This window comes from Natator depressus, chromosome 1 (genome assembly GCF_965152275.1).
Source record: "Natator depressus isolate rNatDep1 chromosome 1, rNatDep2.hap1, whole genome shotgun sequence".
Classification (NCBI taxonomy): Eukaryota; Metazoa; Chordata; order Testudines; family Cheloniidae; genus Natator; species Natator depressus.
Window position 1 is genome coordinate 140316920 of NC_134234.1, and position 15816 is coordinate 140332735.

The 15816-nt window shown below is 45.4% G+C and overlaps 2 long non-coding RNA genes across 2 annotated transcripts in view; one reads left to right on the forward strand and one right to left on the reverse strand.

Moving 5' to 3' along the window:
* LOC141983235 (uncharacterized) overlaps positions 1-15816 on the forward strand; it is a 166072-nt gene that overhangs the window by 114393 nt on the left and 35863 nt on the right. The gene's annotated exons all lie outside the window — the stretch shown is intronic.
* The window catches only part of LOC141983239 (uncharacterized), a 171887-nt gene that overhangs the window by 105779 nt on the left and 50292 nt on the right, over positions 1-15816 (reverse strand). The window contains exon 2 of the long non-coding RNA XR_012638323.1: positions 2472-2658. This is a non-coding gene — a long non-coding RNA (uncharacterized LOC141983239). The remainder of the gene's footprint in view (positions 1-2471; positions 2659-15816) is intronic.

Below are 15816 nucleotides of genomic sequence, written 5' to 3' on the forward strand. Positions count from 1 at the left end.
AGTGACTTATCCAGCATAACATAAGAACTTTGTGGCACAGACAGTGATAGAATCCAGTTCCCCAGGATGGCATTCAACTGCGTCACCCATGAAACACTCCCTTCTCTTCTGGAAATTCTCTACCTCATTCACAACACACCTTCCAACTTCTGCAACAAATGAGGAGTCTTAATGACAATGTTTCCTCCTCCACTACACAATCCTGATTTCTCCCCAGAGCAGGCCCAGACTGTGCACTAAATGAGGCAGGGGTCCTAAGGAAAAACCAGCATGTGATCATGTAACTAAAGATGGGTCACAACGCATACACACAAGGTGACCAAATTAAAGTTGCACAGGCAACCTTAATTCTGACATTTCCTAACTTTTGAGTGCTTGACTTTGCAACTTTCACTGTGTTCTTTTAATGTAGCTTGTTCACGTGACATTTCCTAGGTTTTTCAAAATCAGAAACCCATCATGTTGGAACCTTTATATCCCTCTGTCACTTGATCTAAGTAAGTAACTGACAGCAGTAGTAGGCTATTATGCTCGATGTCAGAGGTCCCAAGAGTGTGGGGCGCACCCCCTAGGGTGGGGTGGAGGAATGTTCAGGGGATGTGCCAGGGCCCGGGCCAGTCCCCATGGGGGCGGGGAGGTAGGGCTGCCAGGCGTCCAGTTTTCAACCAGAATGCCTGGTCAAAAAGGGACCCTGGCACGCCGGGCCATTAAAAGTCCAGTCGGCAGTACAGCGGAGGTTCGGGGCTAAGGCAGGCTCCCTGCCTGCCCTAGCTCCGTACAGCTCCTGGAAGCAGCTGCCAGGAACCTGTACCCCTAGGCGCTTGGGCAGGAAGGGAGGCTCCGTGTACTAACCCTGCCTCGAGGTTTGGCTCCACAGCTCCCATTGGCCAGGAACAATGACCAGTGGGAGCCATGGGGGTGGTGCCTGCTGGTGCGGGTGGTATGCAGAGCCTCCCTGGCTGCCTATGAGTCATGGAGCTACAGGGACCTGGAGGCTGCTTCCCAGGAGCCACGGTAAGCGTCACTGGGACCCCACACCCCAATCTGCTGACCCAGCTCAGAGTCCCCACCTGCACCCAAACTCCCTCCTGGATCCCACACCACCCAACACCCTGCCCCAGCCGCCTCCTGCACCCCAAACCTCTCATCCCAGGCCCTACCCCAGAGCCCAAACCCCCAACCTGAGCCTTCCGCCCCACACCGCATCCCCACCCCAGAGCCCAAACCCCCAGCCGGAGTGCTCACCCCCCCCACCGCACCCCTGCTCCAGCCAAGTGAAAGTGAGTGAGGGTGGGGGAGGATGAGCGATGGAGGGAGTGGGGATGGAGCGAGCGGGGGCATGGCCTCGGAGAAGGGGCATGGCATAGGTGGGGCCTCAGGGAAGGGGCAGGGCATAGGTGTTCGGTTGTGTGAGATTAGAAAATTGGCAACCCTACAGGGAGGGAATGCCACGCAGTCCCTCCCCACCCCCAGCTCTGCTCCAGTCCTATCCCCAGCCTCATTCCCATCTCCTTGGCACTGTGCCTGGACTTGTCCCCGTCCCTGCGCTAGCCGCCAGCCTTGGCTGCTGGCCATGGCTCTATTCCCGGCCCAGGGCTAAAGCTGGGGACAAGGCTGGTAGTGGAGCCGCACCTGGCTGTGGGCCAGACTGCTGGCCCCATTGCAGCCCGGCTGTGGATCTGCTTCCACCCCCAGTCTCAGCGCCTGGCTGCAGCCCCGCTCCTAGCCCTAGGTCCACCACCAGCTGCGGCCCCAGCCTGGGCCGCCTTACCCTGTCTCCCCCCCACCCCGAGCTGCTGCCCTGCACCCAGCTCCGGGGAGGGGGGTGGGGTGCAGACAGGGGTAAAGGGGGGTGTGACCCTCAAAAGTTTGGGGACGGCTTCTCTACATTGTGCAGCCACAAGAAGAGGATGAGACATGTACTTTGCCAGTGGGCTTCATAGCTGATAGTAAAGAATCAGAGACCCAGAACTCCCCAGTTCAATTCCAAGATCTGTAGGGAAGTGTTCTCTAGTGGTTATAAACCCAACTGCCCCTCTCTTCCTGCAGCCTATCCCTGCTCTCCTGTCCTCCTATCTCCCTGCCACTGCCACCCTTGGCTCCTGCCCTCCTTCTCTATGCCTTTCTACCTCCTATTGCTCTCCCCCTCTGCACCTATATACCCCCAGATCCCTCTCCTTTAGCTCCTGCAACCCCTTCTCCCCCTCTGCTCTTGTCCCCCTATTCCCTCCCAATCCCATTTCTCATCCCTCTGTTTCAATTCAGCTATTTTTGGGTCATGTAGGCACAGAAATTTCAAATAAGAACATAGGAGGATCCCTAAAATATCTGATTGACCAAATTTTGAGCAAGTGAAAAAAGATGGTGATGAATGGGTGTGATATAATTCAATCCTAGTTACAACTCAGCTGTAATTTGCTGCCAGGGACTGCTAATAAAGATAATATTTACTCATATGCTCATATACATACCCTGTTCCACTGGGTGGCACTAGTTGATGTGTCTGCAGGAATTCGGTGTATCAGTTGGAGGTATTTTGACCTTGTTTTTCACTTTGTTTCTGATATTTTTCTGTGTGCCTGCAACAGCATCTGACTGGTATCCTTTACATGGGGCCTTCAAATACCAGGGGGTCTGAGCACAATGGTGCCACATTACCTGTAAGAACAATTTACACGATAGGTTACACATAGCTCTGAAAGTCAACAACACAGTCGAGATATTGAAGAACTCCTATTGCGAAGCACTATGGAGTGCAATTTACTGGGGAAAGGAAACAAGGGAAAATAAATAATCAATAAGGCAAAGGGAACATTGGATTACTAACCAAACAATAATGGACAGTTTGCACAACTCTCACAGTCACAGCCAATCTTACCAGTTCTCAGAGTCACTAATATCTTAGACTGTGAAATGGGTTAGTCTACCTGCTAGTATCTACACATACCACAGGTCTATGAGCTCAGTGTTCCTTTGGGCTATGTACTGGCAGATGGATTTAACTGGACATGCAGCCAATTCTGTTCAGTTGTGTGTGGGTTCTCATACCTCACTCATCACTGTAGTATCTGAGCACAGTAATGCATTATGTGACATAACTGACATCTGTCCTATGCTCGTTCGCTCATCCTCCCCCTATAGCAAAAGGAGTGTGCAGTGGAGTGTTTTATTTTTGAATTTTTTTAATGATACTAATTATATATGTATTAGTATATACATATACTATATGTGTATAAGTATTATTTGAAAAACTGTCAAATCAAGTTTAAGTTCTCCATATTTATTTTCAAGGTGCTCATTGGCCTGGGGCCAAGATACATAAAAGATGACTAAAACTACATACATGCACACACACACAATGTTGCTATATGTTTATGGTACAGAAGGCCAGGTTAAAGAAATGTGCCTTGCACTCAGAGCAGAAGCTAATGAGGTTTGTGATAGTCCTTTGTTCCTGGGAGAGTTCATTCCACAGTCTTCGGCCAGCCCATGAGAAAAATATCTCCTACACAGAGGAGTTTACCCATATTGTAGGAAGTTTCATTGTACCAGAAATGTGGAATTATCAACCAGGGTCTTCATCCCAGAGCTTTAATCATCTTTTAGATTCCCCGGGCCATTGAGACCCTTGCACTTGATTCGATATGATGTGGGAAGCCGTTGTAGAGAGTGGAGGACAGGTTTGATGTGTTCGCAGTATCAATCCTGTCTTGCCGAGGCAACGAGCTGCATCAGTTTTCATTTCCTAAGCACAGGCACACCACATTGCTGTAAACTATCTGAGAAGGGATGAAGGCACGAATAACTGCAACCAGGTTTCACTGTTTCGTTGTGTTCTTGTCACAGTTACTGGCCTAACTACACTTCTAACACCCGCAGGCTTTCCAAGTGCACAATCTCTAAGCATCAGGCCATCACCTCTTTCTTGGGATGGAAACGCATTTCTCTGACTCTCAGTCGAGGCTTAAGTTGCAGTCCCCTTGTAGCAGGGTGACTACCCAGCTCCTGCCCTGAAGGGGTTAAAGCAGCCCAGGAGAGGGCTGTGAATGGGAAAAGCAGGCTGATTGGGAAAGCAGCCACAGCTGTGGCCAGCTTAAATCAGGGTCCAGGTGGCCCTTATAAGAGGGCTGTGGGCCAGAAGTGAGGAGACACTCTCTCTAGCTTCCTAGAGAGAGAAGGACCTGGCTGCCTGGGAAGCTAAGAAGGGTAATTAGGGTGGAGCAGTGCTGGGAAAGGGCAGAGGGAGCTGGGGAGCTCTAGCCGAGCAAACCCCCAGGCTGCAGGCCTAGTGAAAGGCCTATGAAAGGGTACTGGGGCTGCAGAGGGGCAGCCTGGAGATAGGCAGCTGGTCCACCCCCCTTGCCGATGACGAGTGGTTCATAGACTGCAGTCTGCCCCAGGGAGCGGGGGCTAGATGGTGACTGGCAGTGGCCACTGAGGCAAGGTGAGGGTAGACAGTTGGGGGATCCCCAGGTGGGGAGACTTGGCTTGTGGGTTACTGCTGGGGCGGAATCCTGACGAGGAGGGCACCGGGGTCTGGGAGGGACATGGGGGCCAGTGGCAGGTGAGACACTAGCCTGCAGAGGGTGCTCCTGGCCGGAAGAGCTAATTCCCAGAACGACTGAAAGGAGGTGCCGCACTAGTGAGTCGTTACCCCGCCACGCCCCTATATATCTGCTGTAATCCTTTTAGCAGGCTTGACTGAGGCTCAGTCTCTGCAGGTCATTCCCCTTCAGCCACTGACAATGGCGATCAGTGACCAAACAACTTCCTTAAGGCAAAGTATTATTTATTCAGAAGAAAAGCCTTTCCAAGAAAACAGATCTTCAAAACTATACACCAGGGAATATAGGGTACTCTTCCCTCTCAGTCACTAGTGGATAAATGCCTGAGCATGATGTTAGAGTCCAGACTGTGCTTCTGTAGGTGCCATTTTTCAGTTAAGACCTAAAACCACAGATCTGATGCCTTGTGCCTGCTAAGATCCTCATCAAGGAGGCTAACCTGAAGACCCAGCTAAATTCCAACTTTGACTTGGAAATATTGTCCAAATGAAGGCTCCAATTCAGCAAAGCACTTTAGCACATCCTTAACTTTAAGGATGTGTTTAAACGTCTTGCAGAATCAGGGTCTTAAAAATCAATCAATCAAATGCTTCAGGTCCCTCTTCCCCAGAGACCACAATTTATGTAGTCTGGGAAAAGTGCTGTGAGGCAGGAAGAAAGGGTCATCCTTTGGAGCAACATAGCTTGTCCTAAAAGTATATAGAATATATATATTATATATAAAAGAGTGCTGGGTGCTTTACAGTACAAACAGAAAGACATTGTGCTCCTAATCCAAGTAGTGTCATCTCTTATTTTAGGTATGACACAACAAGTGTGTGGGTGGGGAGAGGATAGAGGTCAGAGGATTAAGGTGACAGCAATGAAGTCTTAGAATACTTGGAATAGGCTATTGTGCTGATTCAATTATAAGTCTGATTGTGCTATCAAGGCATTTCACTAGTAGCTTGCACTTCAAGCCGCCTTCCATTCCAACTGAATGATCCACTTTGGGTGTTAACATTTGAAACTTACTAAACACAAAAGTCCTTCTGAAAATTGTAAAAACTCTGTCATAAGAAGCTCTCACACTATAAAATCTAATAAGCATGAATTATAGTTGGTAACTTTAAAATTAAGTTTGTTCTAAATTAGAGGGTTGCATAAAAATGTATCTCAGAGTGTGCTGAGCATCTCTTCAATCATAAAAGTGCCATCATTTTTTGTCCAATTAAGTCAGCATAACAATGGAAGGGTTCTTCATCAGTTATTCAGCTTGTAAAAACAACCTACACAAGCTGGGGAATATCTGCAGAAATCAGAAGGTCACAGAAAAACAAACCCTTTAAAAGGACGAAAACTTGATTACTATAGTCAAATGTCTTCTCCTAGCTACAAAACTTAATCATACACATTGCAATCAGTATTCCAATTTCACTGGGACTGTTAAAAGTATGTAATATTGAAAGGAAGATGGGCAATATCTCTTCTTAATTTACAGGAAACAGACCTACAGCTGAAGAGAGAAACTGGCAAAAATGTTGAGTTCCATAATAAAAGGAAAGGGTCAGGTCCTTGGCCCCTTTCTGGCCCTACTGCATTGCTTCTGTGGTACAAAGGGCCCAGGAAGCTGCCCTAGCAGAGCGTCTGGGGTTCACCCTAATGTGAAGGAATCTTTGGGTCATGTAGTTGACATGACCCTATGCCTACTGCCTCACAATACATCACTGCTCCCAGCTCACATGGGAGGTGGTGTATGTCAGGAGTGGGTAAGGGCATCGCTATATAACAGCACTGACAGAGGCATTGGAAGCCAGTGTCAGTTGGAGCATCCTTGAACCATTGAATTCAGTGGGATTACCCACAAGCACATTCGTAGGATCAGCAACATAGTGGGACAGCCAGAGATGTACCAGTGCTGAGATCCACAATGAAACTACAAACCTTCACTTGCTCCAAAGAGAATTTCTCATCAAATTTATTTTTTAAATGCATTTTGACCCATTGTTAAGAGGAAGACCGTTCAGACTTGGGAGGAGAAAAATCATATAGGAGCAGAAAACAGAGCTCCATTGAAAAATACAGCGGGTCAGCCCAGAACAGTTCAGTTGCTAGTTACAATGGGACGCATTTCAGCTATTGGCACTTTTGTCCAGCAGTCACTGCCTACTAGAAGAACAAACATACACACACACACACTCTAGAAAAGAAAAATAAACTAAAATTATGCTTCCGAGGAGCTATGAAAAATACATGACCCACCTATATGGGAATGTAATAGAGGGCGCAGATGAATAGTCAGCCAAGCTCCTGTCACTCGATGATGAAAAGAATTAGGTCATGAGACTTGAAGGGGTGAGATGGAATATCATAGTGTCCCAAGGCTCTCCCCTGGGTTCTAAATTCTTTTAGCCTGCTCACAATCTTTCACATATTCTGTGAGATCTAGGAATGTGAATCTGTTATAACTCACTTATCTTGGAAGAGAATCTCTCTTTTTTTTTTTTGGTTAAATCCACGGTGTGTCAAATGAAAGCCTGAGGGAAATTGTCTGTATTAATATATGCAACTGATAGCATCTTTTTGACTTGTAGAAAGTCATTTTATCCTTTTGAAAAAGACCAGTAGGAAAGTGAGGTGAAGGGAGTATTTCTACTTTACCCAAACTGAGAATTTGATGAACTAATAGTGAAAGAAGAGACTGTCACATTAAATTGTTAACACTATTTCTTGAAGGCTCTTCACCAGATGTAAATGACAATCCCAGAACAAGAAATAATCCTATTTGGACCAATTGGCTGGTCCACGATGATTATTCCATTTCATGAGACTAGCTTACATCTATTTTTGGATAAGAGACAATTGGATTGACCATCCAAAAACCCTGAGGAGTTCAACATTCTTTAGTACAGTGGAATGAAAACTCTAATAAGCACAGGCTCATCACAAGCAGATAATATAAAGAACTGTTCATGTTTTTGGTTAAGCAATCTCTCTTCAAGTCTAAAACTGCAGGTATATTGGCCCCAGTCACACTGGCAAAAATCATGATTACTTTCTTTGTCTCTATAGGAACAACTGAATCACATTTTAGTTTAGCCCCTTGACGACGAAGAGTCTGTGAAATCCCAAGACATTCTATTCAGCATTTCAATGACCTTAAACCTTGCATGTACTAGAGGCTGCTCTAAATTATGCTAGCTGGGTATGGTCCACAAAGGACCACTATACAAGTTGAAAATTAGCAGAGTACAATAGACAGGTCAGGAGGCATTTGGCGTAGAAGCTGGTTAGTTTGCTTTATGCCAGTTCAGAGTGCCCATTTTCTGGAATTCTCACCGGGCTGGATGAGGCCAGATTCTGCCATTTTGCACTACCTGAGTGGCACAGGGTGACGGGAACAAAGGGAGAGAATCTGTCTCAATTACTTTAGAACTAATTTCCAAATGACAAACCTACATTTTAAAATAAAAAGTAACGTATCTGCTGAATTAATAGAACATGGAAAGTCAACAATCTTCTTGTACTGGATACTAGTAGCAAACACAACCCTGTTTACTGGGGGGGGGGGGGAGGGGGGAAATATTCCAGGAAACTGCATACATAGACAGTATAAAAATTAACATAATGGTTAGGGTGACCATATGTCCCGTTTTGGCTGGGGCAGTCCCCTTTTTAAGTACTGTCATGGACATCTTCACTTTTTTGGTAAAACTCATCAGTTGGCAAAAGCAAATAGGACAAATGTCCAGTTTTGCCAGAAAATGGGGCACACCTCCCTAACAGGACACAGAGTAATGTTTGGGGAGGGCAAGTAGCAATGCCAGCCCTGCATGGTGAGTCTCAGGTGAGTGGTGACACCAGGCGGCAGGGCTCAAGCAAGCGGCTCAGGCCAGCCCCATGCGGTGGCAGGGAGCTAGGTCCAGCCATGCAGTGTCCTGTCTTCATTTTGAAGAAATATGGTTACCCTAATAATGCTTAAAGCATTAGGAGAGAAAGTGCAAACACATTAAAACATAAAAGCATAAAATCAAAACTTGCAAAAGGATAGAAAAATTTGCAACAAAATGGAAACTTTTAAATAAACAAGACCTGTTTATGGTGTTAATACAAAGTGGGTTTGAACATCATGGATCTTGAAAACACCGCATATCTTAAATTGGGAGTAGGCTGAATGACAGTTTTATGTTGGTTATTTGGGGGATTCCGCCCATAACTGTAAAGTTACCTGACTTTTTAAAATTGTTGTTAAGGTCATCTTTGAATTATGGCCAGCAGAGTACAGAACCTTATTAGCATACATGGAAAGAAAATTAATTTGGCAAAGATTGTTTTCTCATAAGTAGAGTTATAATACTCAGGAAACAGCCATTTAAAGGTTAGTGGGTCATTCTGCTTTTTGACCTCTGCAACTCTCTCATTAACATCAAGGACAGTTGAATAAAGGCAACATAGAACCTGAATGTTGCATATCACTGTCTATCTTTACTGCATCTGTAAAATACTCAGCACTAGTACTTTAAGACTGGATAGGATCCTGACATCAATGGGCAAGAATCCACTAGTGATGGTTCATATTGGCACAAATGACACTGCATTGCAGGATCTCCCACAGACAGTAGATGACTTCAGGGTACCCAGAAGCACGCTGAAGAAGAATGCTCAAGCCATCTTCTGAGATCCTTCTTGTGCCTTAAGTGAAAGAAGACAGAAGGCAGAAGACCCTGGAAGGGAATCACTGGCTAGGTAAGTGGTTTAGAGTGAAGGGCTTTGGTTTAGTGGAACTCTGTTACACGTTCTATGGGGAGAGGGTCAGTATAGTTTGGATGGCCTCCACCTTAGCAGAAGGGGGACCAATATCCTCAGACACAAGCTGATTAGAGTACTCAGGAGGTGGTTGAACTAAGTAATAGCCAAAGGGAAGGGTAAAAAGAGGGAAGATATGAACAATCAGCACAAAATTAAGATCTTGATAACAAAATTTAATCAAGGAACCAAGGGACATGAAGAAAAGCAATTCTTTAATTGCCTATACACAAAAGCAAAGAGCCTGGGTAAACAACAAGAGAAATTGGAATTGCTCATTTGTGATCCTAAAGTGGTATTGCTGAAACCTGATGGGATGACTTGCACGACTGGAATGTTAAAATCAATGTTTATAAACTATTTAGGAAGGACTGAGGGGGCAAAAGAGGAGGGGGAGTGGCAGTCTGTCAAAAATGGCATTGCCTGTTTCCAAGTCACTGATAACTCAGAAGAAAATGTTCTTGAATGGGATATTAATTGGTATCTGGTACAGACCACCATATCACATTAAAGAACAAAATGACAGCTTCTTATGTATTTTTCTTCAATGTGTAGGGGAAAAAAGCTGTGTGATCATGGGGGACTTCAATTTGAGTGACATGCTGGAGGTCTCATGCTGCCAGTACATAAACATCCCTGGAATTTCTAAACATCATAGATGACAATTTCCTAACTCAAAAGTGTTGCAGCCACCATGGAGGAATTCTATATTAGACCTTGTCCTAACAGATTAAGAAGAACTGATCACAGAACTAAAAGCTAATGGTAGCTTAGGTACAAGTGAGAATGACTTGATCATATTTATAATATGCAAGTAGAATAACATCCAGATCAGTAATATATATATATACACACACCCAATGCTTTAATAAGGCTAATTTCACAAAGCTGAAAACTGAGGCTAATCAGCAGGGAGAAAAAATTTAATCATAAAAATGTGAATAATTGGGAATCATTTAAGAACACCTTACTCGATGGGCAAAAAGCCACAATCAAGGAAGAAGGCTGTGCTGATATTAAAAAAATGACCTGATTTAGAGAGTAAGTGAAGACAGCTGTAAAAATATAACAAATGTAAGAGAGGAAAAATTGATAGTAATGAATATAAATCAGGAACTAGGAATTGTAGAAAATTGATACAGAAAGCGAAGGGACATGAGGAAAAATCTATCGCCAGTGAGTTAAGGACAATATAGAGAGTTTAAAATATATTGACAACAAAAAAAAATCCTGACTATCGTATTGGTCCATTATTAAATGGAAGTGGTAGAATGATCAATAATAATGCAAAAAAGGCAGAAGTGTTCAATAAATTATGTTCTGTGTTTGGGGGGAAAAACAAATTACATTGCTTCATCACTCTTTCCATTCCACTGGAGGATGTTAAACAGAAGCTACTAAAGATGGTCTTTTTTTAAATCAGCAGGTACAGATAGCTAGCATCCTAGAGTTTTAAAAGATCTGGCTGAGGAGCTCATTGGACTGTTGATGTTGTTTGTCAATAAGTCTTGGAACATTGGGTAAGTTCCAGAACACAATCCAATGTCTGGAAGCTGAAGCTAGACAAATTCAGACTGGAAATGAGGCACAGATTTTTAATGGTCAGCATAATTAACCTTTGGAACAATTTACCAAGGGTCATGGTGGACTCTCCATCACTGACCATTTTAAAATCAAGATTGGATGTCTTTTCTAAAAGATCTACTCTAGGAATTATTTTGGGGAAATTCTATGGCCTGCGATATTCAGGAGGTCAGACCAGATTATCACAATGGTCCCTTTTGGCCTTAGAATCTATATTCTGTGATGCTATTAGATGATTAAGAGTCACAGTGAGTAGGACACAGATCTTCCACCCTTCCCTTTTTTTTGAGCTATTGATCACTGCATTCCAGAGGGCTATTAAAGGCTCTTCTTTCACTCTGTGATTTGGAGAATCTCATAATGAAGAAATAGGTTTACAACAGCACTTCTACATGGCAAGACTCAAGCTCATTCTGGTCTCCATTGGTCTGGACTTCCCCAGCATAGGATGCTTAACTCAGAAAGCACTACCTCAGTCCAGTTTCCAATTTTCCTGATGCTGGACTCTAGTTCTATGGCACAGTGCAGAAGGAGATAGCATGCTACTAGCCTAATGAGGGACTTAAAGATTAGGACCAGTACCATGATATGGCTGAAGAATCTAACTACTGATTTGTGGCTCTGTCTAATCTTTGTCAGTGTCTAATGCTTCTTTAGCTGACATAAATTAGTACAGATCTTTGGAGTTCAGTGGCGTTACACTGATTTCCCCACACTGAGGATCTGGCTCAGTAATTCAAATTTTTGCTTTCTGCCCAGATTATGACATTTTGTTTCAGTTAACTTTGCAGCCTCTGATTTATGGAGATTTAGCAATGCATTTCTTTACTTGCATATTATAAAATGAGCAGTAGCAGCAGGCACCTTTGTAGAGTAGACCACAAGAGCTTCTGGCACATGCAGATGAATTCAACAGGTTGTCACTAGTGACAGGGAATACAGAATGAATTCATCAGAGAAACAGAACAGGTCATTTAGAACAAAACAAAACAAATGCTGCCTCTGTTGCAAAACCACTTCGGAGATTCATTTACGTAACCATTTAGTTTAATTCAAATGCTATATTAATCTATGTGTTTGGACTACTTCCAATAGGGCTTATTTAATAATAGCTTAAAACATTTGCTTAAAAATAGTTACATAAAATATTTACTTAATGAAGAAATATGATGGCAATTTTAGGAGCTATTCACTCTAAAAAAAACATTAGGACTGAAGGTATTAGAGTGGAGAGAAATGGAGAACACTGCTGTTCACTCCACCTGACAGAAATGGCTGGGTTCAAAATCTAGGGGTTTCTCTTAATGATACAAAACAGAGTGGGCTCAAGAAGCAATCTGGGAAAACTTCAAACCACCCATGCTCACCTCTAAAAGGCAATACTTCTCTACTCACTGAGCCTTTGTGTAACAAAAGAAAACTTTTTATTAAAAGGGATTCCTTTTGGAAAACACCTCAAGCACAATTCGAAAGCATGTGACCATGAGCAAACACCCACCCCGGAGTACATGGGGCAGTGTCCTTTGCCTCAGTTTCTCTCCTTGCAGTGTGAAAGTCCCACAAATGTTCCTTTAACCTGTCATTGTCCTCTCCCCTCCACTGCACCCCACTTACAGTTGTCATCCTTTGTCAGCGACGGCCCAGAGTTCAGAGGTATGTTTACGTGAGTTCACCTCCCACTTGGGGGAGGGGGGCAGGCACTGAGCAATGCCTCTGCTCTTGCTGCGACCTCTGCAACTGACTCACAGTTGCCACCATTCCCTCTGCTGCTGCTAGCGCTGTCATTTACACTGATGCCACTGGCCACCGCCGTTCACTCTGATGTCACATGCTGAGGTTCCACCACTTAACCCAGCTCTCAGTGAGATTTCAGCACGGAGTGGGGAACCTTGCGGCAGGCTAGGCAGTTTCTTTCACTGCAACGCTGTCTCACACCAGATCTAGGGCTCGGCAGCTAGGTTCAGTTGTGGATGACGCCTTCAATCAGGGCAGGCTAAGTACAGTCAGGATAACATTCCTTTACCCCTACATTCAAATATTAGAGTGATTTGTAAACCAGCACCAGCCAAAATTGATCATTTTGGCAGAGCAGTTCCCTGTGCTGTGCACCTAGGCAGTGTGTGTTTATGCAAATGTAAGGGGACTCTTGCCCCCTTACTAACATTCAGTGGGGGTGTCTTGGTTGGCTAGCTCCCTGTACTAAAAGGGGAAGGGTCTATGGGAAATCAGGACCCTGAGACTGACAGTCCCCAGGAACAATGGGGAGAGGCCAATGCTCCAGGTCAGCCTGAATGACGGGATGGGCGGCTAATCAGGGAGTCAGGAGGCCAGGGAGGTCCCGTCCTCCATGTGAGCTGGATTTGCCTGGTCAGACAGAGTGGGGCCAAGCTAAGGAGAAAGCAGGGGCCCAAGCTGAGCTGGGGAGCAGAGCTGTGCCAGATCCAGAGAGAGCAGACTTGCCCTGGGAGGAGAGCTGCAGCAACCAGAGCCAGAGGGGCCAGAAAAGCAGCCCACGAAGCAGGTCAGTGCTGGGAGCAGAGTCACAGAAGCAGCCTTCAGAGCAGACCTGTCCTGGGAGCAGAGCTGTAGCAACCAGAGCCAGAGGGGCCAGAGAAGCAGCCCAGGGAGCTGGAGGCAGAGCAGCAGCCGTGCTGAGGCAGAGTGGAGCTGGAGCTGGGGCTGGAGCAGTCCAGAGCTGGGTGCGGTGAGCAGCTGGGGAGACCGAGGGGAACCCTGGGCAGTGAGCCCAGCACAGGGAGACGCCTCATCCAAGAGGCTCTGCAGGCCAGGCTTGGATCATAACCCCAACAGGGCGGGAGCGACACTGGGACGGAGGGTCCTACCACTTAGAGCCTGAGAGCGTGTGGCCACCACCAGAGCAAGTGTCCAACCCGCAGCATCCCTGCAGCACAGCCAGGCCCTGAGAAGGAGGCCTGGGACTTACAAGGAACAGACGGTGAACTGCCCTGACATTCCAGAGACACTGTTTGTGATGTTCCCTGCCACAGAGCGGGTTGATGTGTTTCCTTTAACCTTTCCCGTTTTTCCTTATTCTTTTTTAAATTAATTGTTGATTAAATAACTTGCATTTGCTTTAACTTGTATGTAATGGTCAGTGGATCAGAGAAGTGCCCAGTGCAGAGAGAGTACCCTGGAGTGGGGACACCCTAGCCCCTGTCCTAGGTGACAACAGGAGGGTTGGGGGTCGAGCCCCCCAGGAATCCTGGGCCCAGCCTTGTTGGGGTTACGAGAACTCTGCCAGACAGGAGAGTGGAAGGGGAGTCCTCAAGGGCAGGGAGGCCACTGGGTAAAGGAAGTGGGAGCGAGGACTCAGATCCTTTTGCTAGCCCACTTCACCAGGGTAGTGCAGAAGCTCATTCTGCCTCGCTTACATCTACAACAAATTGTATCGTCATGATCAGACTTTACCAAAGCAAAAATTATTGGCAAAACTTCCCCAATGTGAATCTTTCCATTGACTTCAATGGCCTTCGGGTTAGGTATTATTTAAGACAATTGTTTGTATTCTGATTAGAATAAGTTTGTACACTTGAAGTTGAACCTGCGCAGATAAATCTTGCAGGACAGGACATTTTGCAGAACCTTAAACGTATAACAGTCTTCTTCAAACTCACCATCTATAAATACTACAACGGGCAACACTAACACGTCCTTCAAATTACTGATGAGCAACAGAGCAGGAGTGTTCTAAATCTCAACACTCTACCTGGCCAGGAGAAAGGGACTGATCTGCAGGATGGAGTGACCGTGTGAATGCGCACAGGAGCCCCTACAGTCATAAAGAAACTTAGACCCCTGGCTTTATTGTTTCTAAGGATATGTCTACAATGCAATTAAAACCCATGCCAGCTGACTTGGGCTCACAGGGCTTGGGCTGAGAGGCTGTTTAATTGTGGTGTAGATGTTTGGCTCAGGCTGGAGCCCAGCAGCTAAGTCCCAGCAAGGTGGGAGGGCCCCAGAGCTCGAGCTACAGCCCAAGCCTGAATATCTACACTGCAATGAAACAGCCACTTAGCCTGAGCCCTGTGAGTACAAGACAGCTGGCATGGGCCAGCTGTGAGTTTTTAACTGCAGTGTAGACCCAGCATAGAAAATTGTCATTTTATCAGTGTTGAAGATTAGAAGAGCTATTACTTGGTATTTTAAAGGTTGCGGGGGGGGAGGGGGGTCAGAGTACCTATTAACTTTGATGCTGTTCCCCTAAATATAGAATAATAGAATCAAAGAAATGTAGGGCTGGAAAGGATCTCAAGAGATCTAGTGCAGCTCCTCACGCTCAGGCAGATAAAGTATACTGAGACTATTCCTGACGGGCGTTTGTCTCACCTCTTCTTAAAAACCTCGAATGATGGGGATTCCACAACATTATTCAGAAGCCTATTCCAGGGTTTAACTAGTCATACAGTTAGAAAGTTTTTCCTCATGTCTAATCTAAATCTCCCTTGCTGCAGATTAAGCCCATTACTTCTTGTCCTTCCTTCAGTGGACATGGAGAACAAATAGTCACTGTCCTCTTTATTTTAACATATTTGAAGACTTATCAGATTCCTCCCTCAGTCTTCTTTTCACAACATTAAACATGCTGCAGTTTTTTAGCCTTTCCTCACAGGTCATGTTTTCTAAACCTTTTATCATTCTTGTTGCTCTCCTCTGGGCTCTCTCCAATTTGTCCACATCTTTCCCAAAGCGCAGTGCCTAGAACTGGACACAGGACTCTAGTTGAGGCCTCACCAGTGCTGAGTAGAGAAGGATAATTACCTCCCATGTCTTACGTGTGACATTGCTGTTCAAAGATCGGTGACAGGGCACTATCAGTAGCACCCTAGTCACTGAAATTACGGTAGCACAGGGAAGAGTGCAG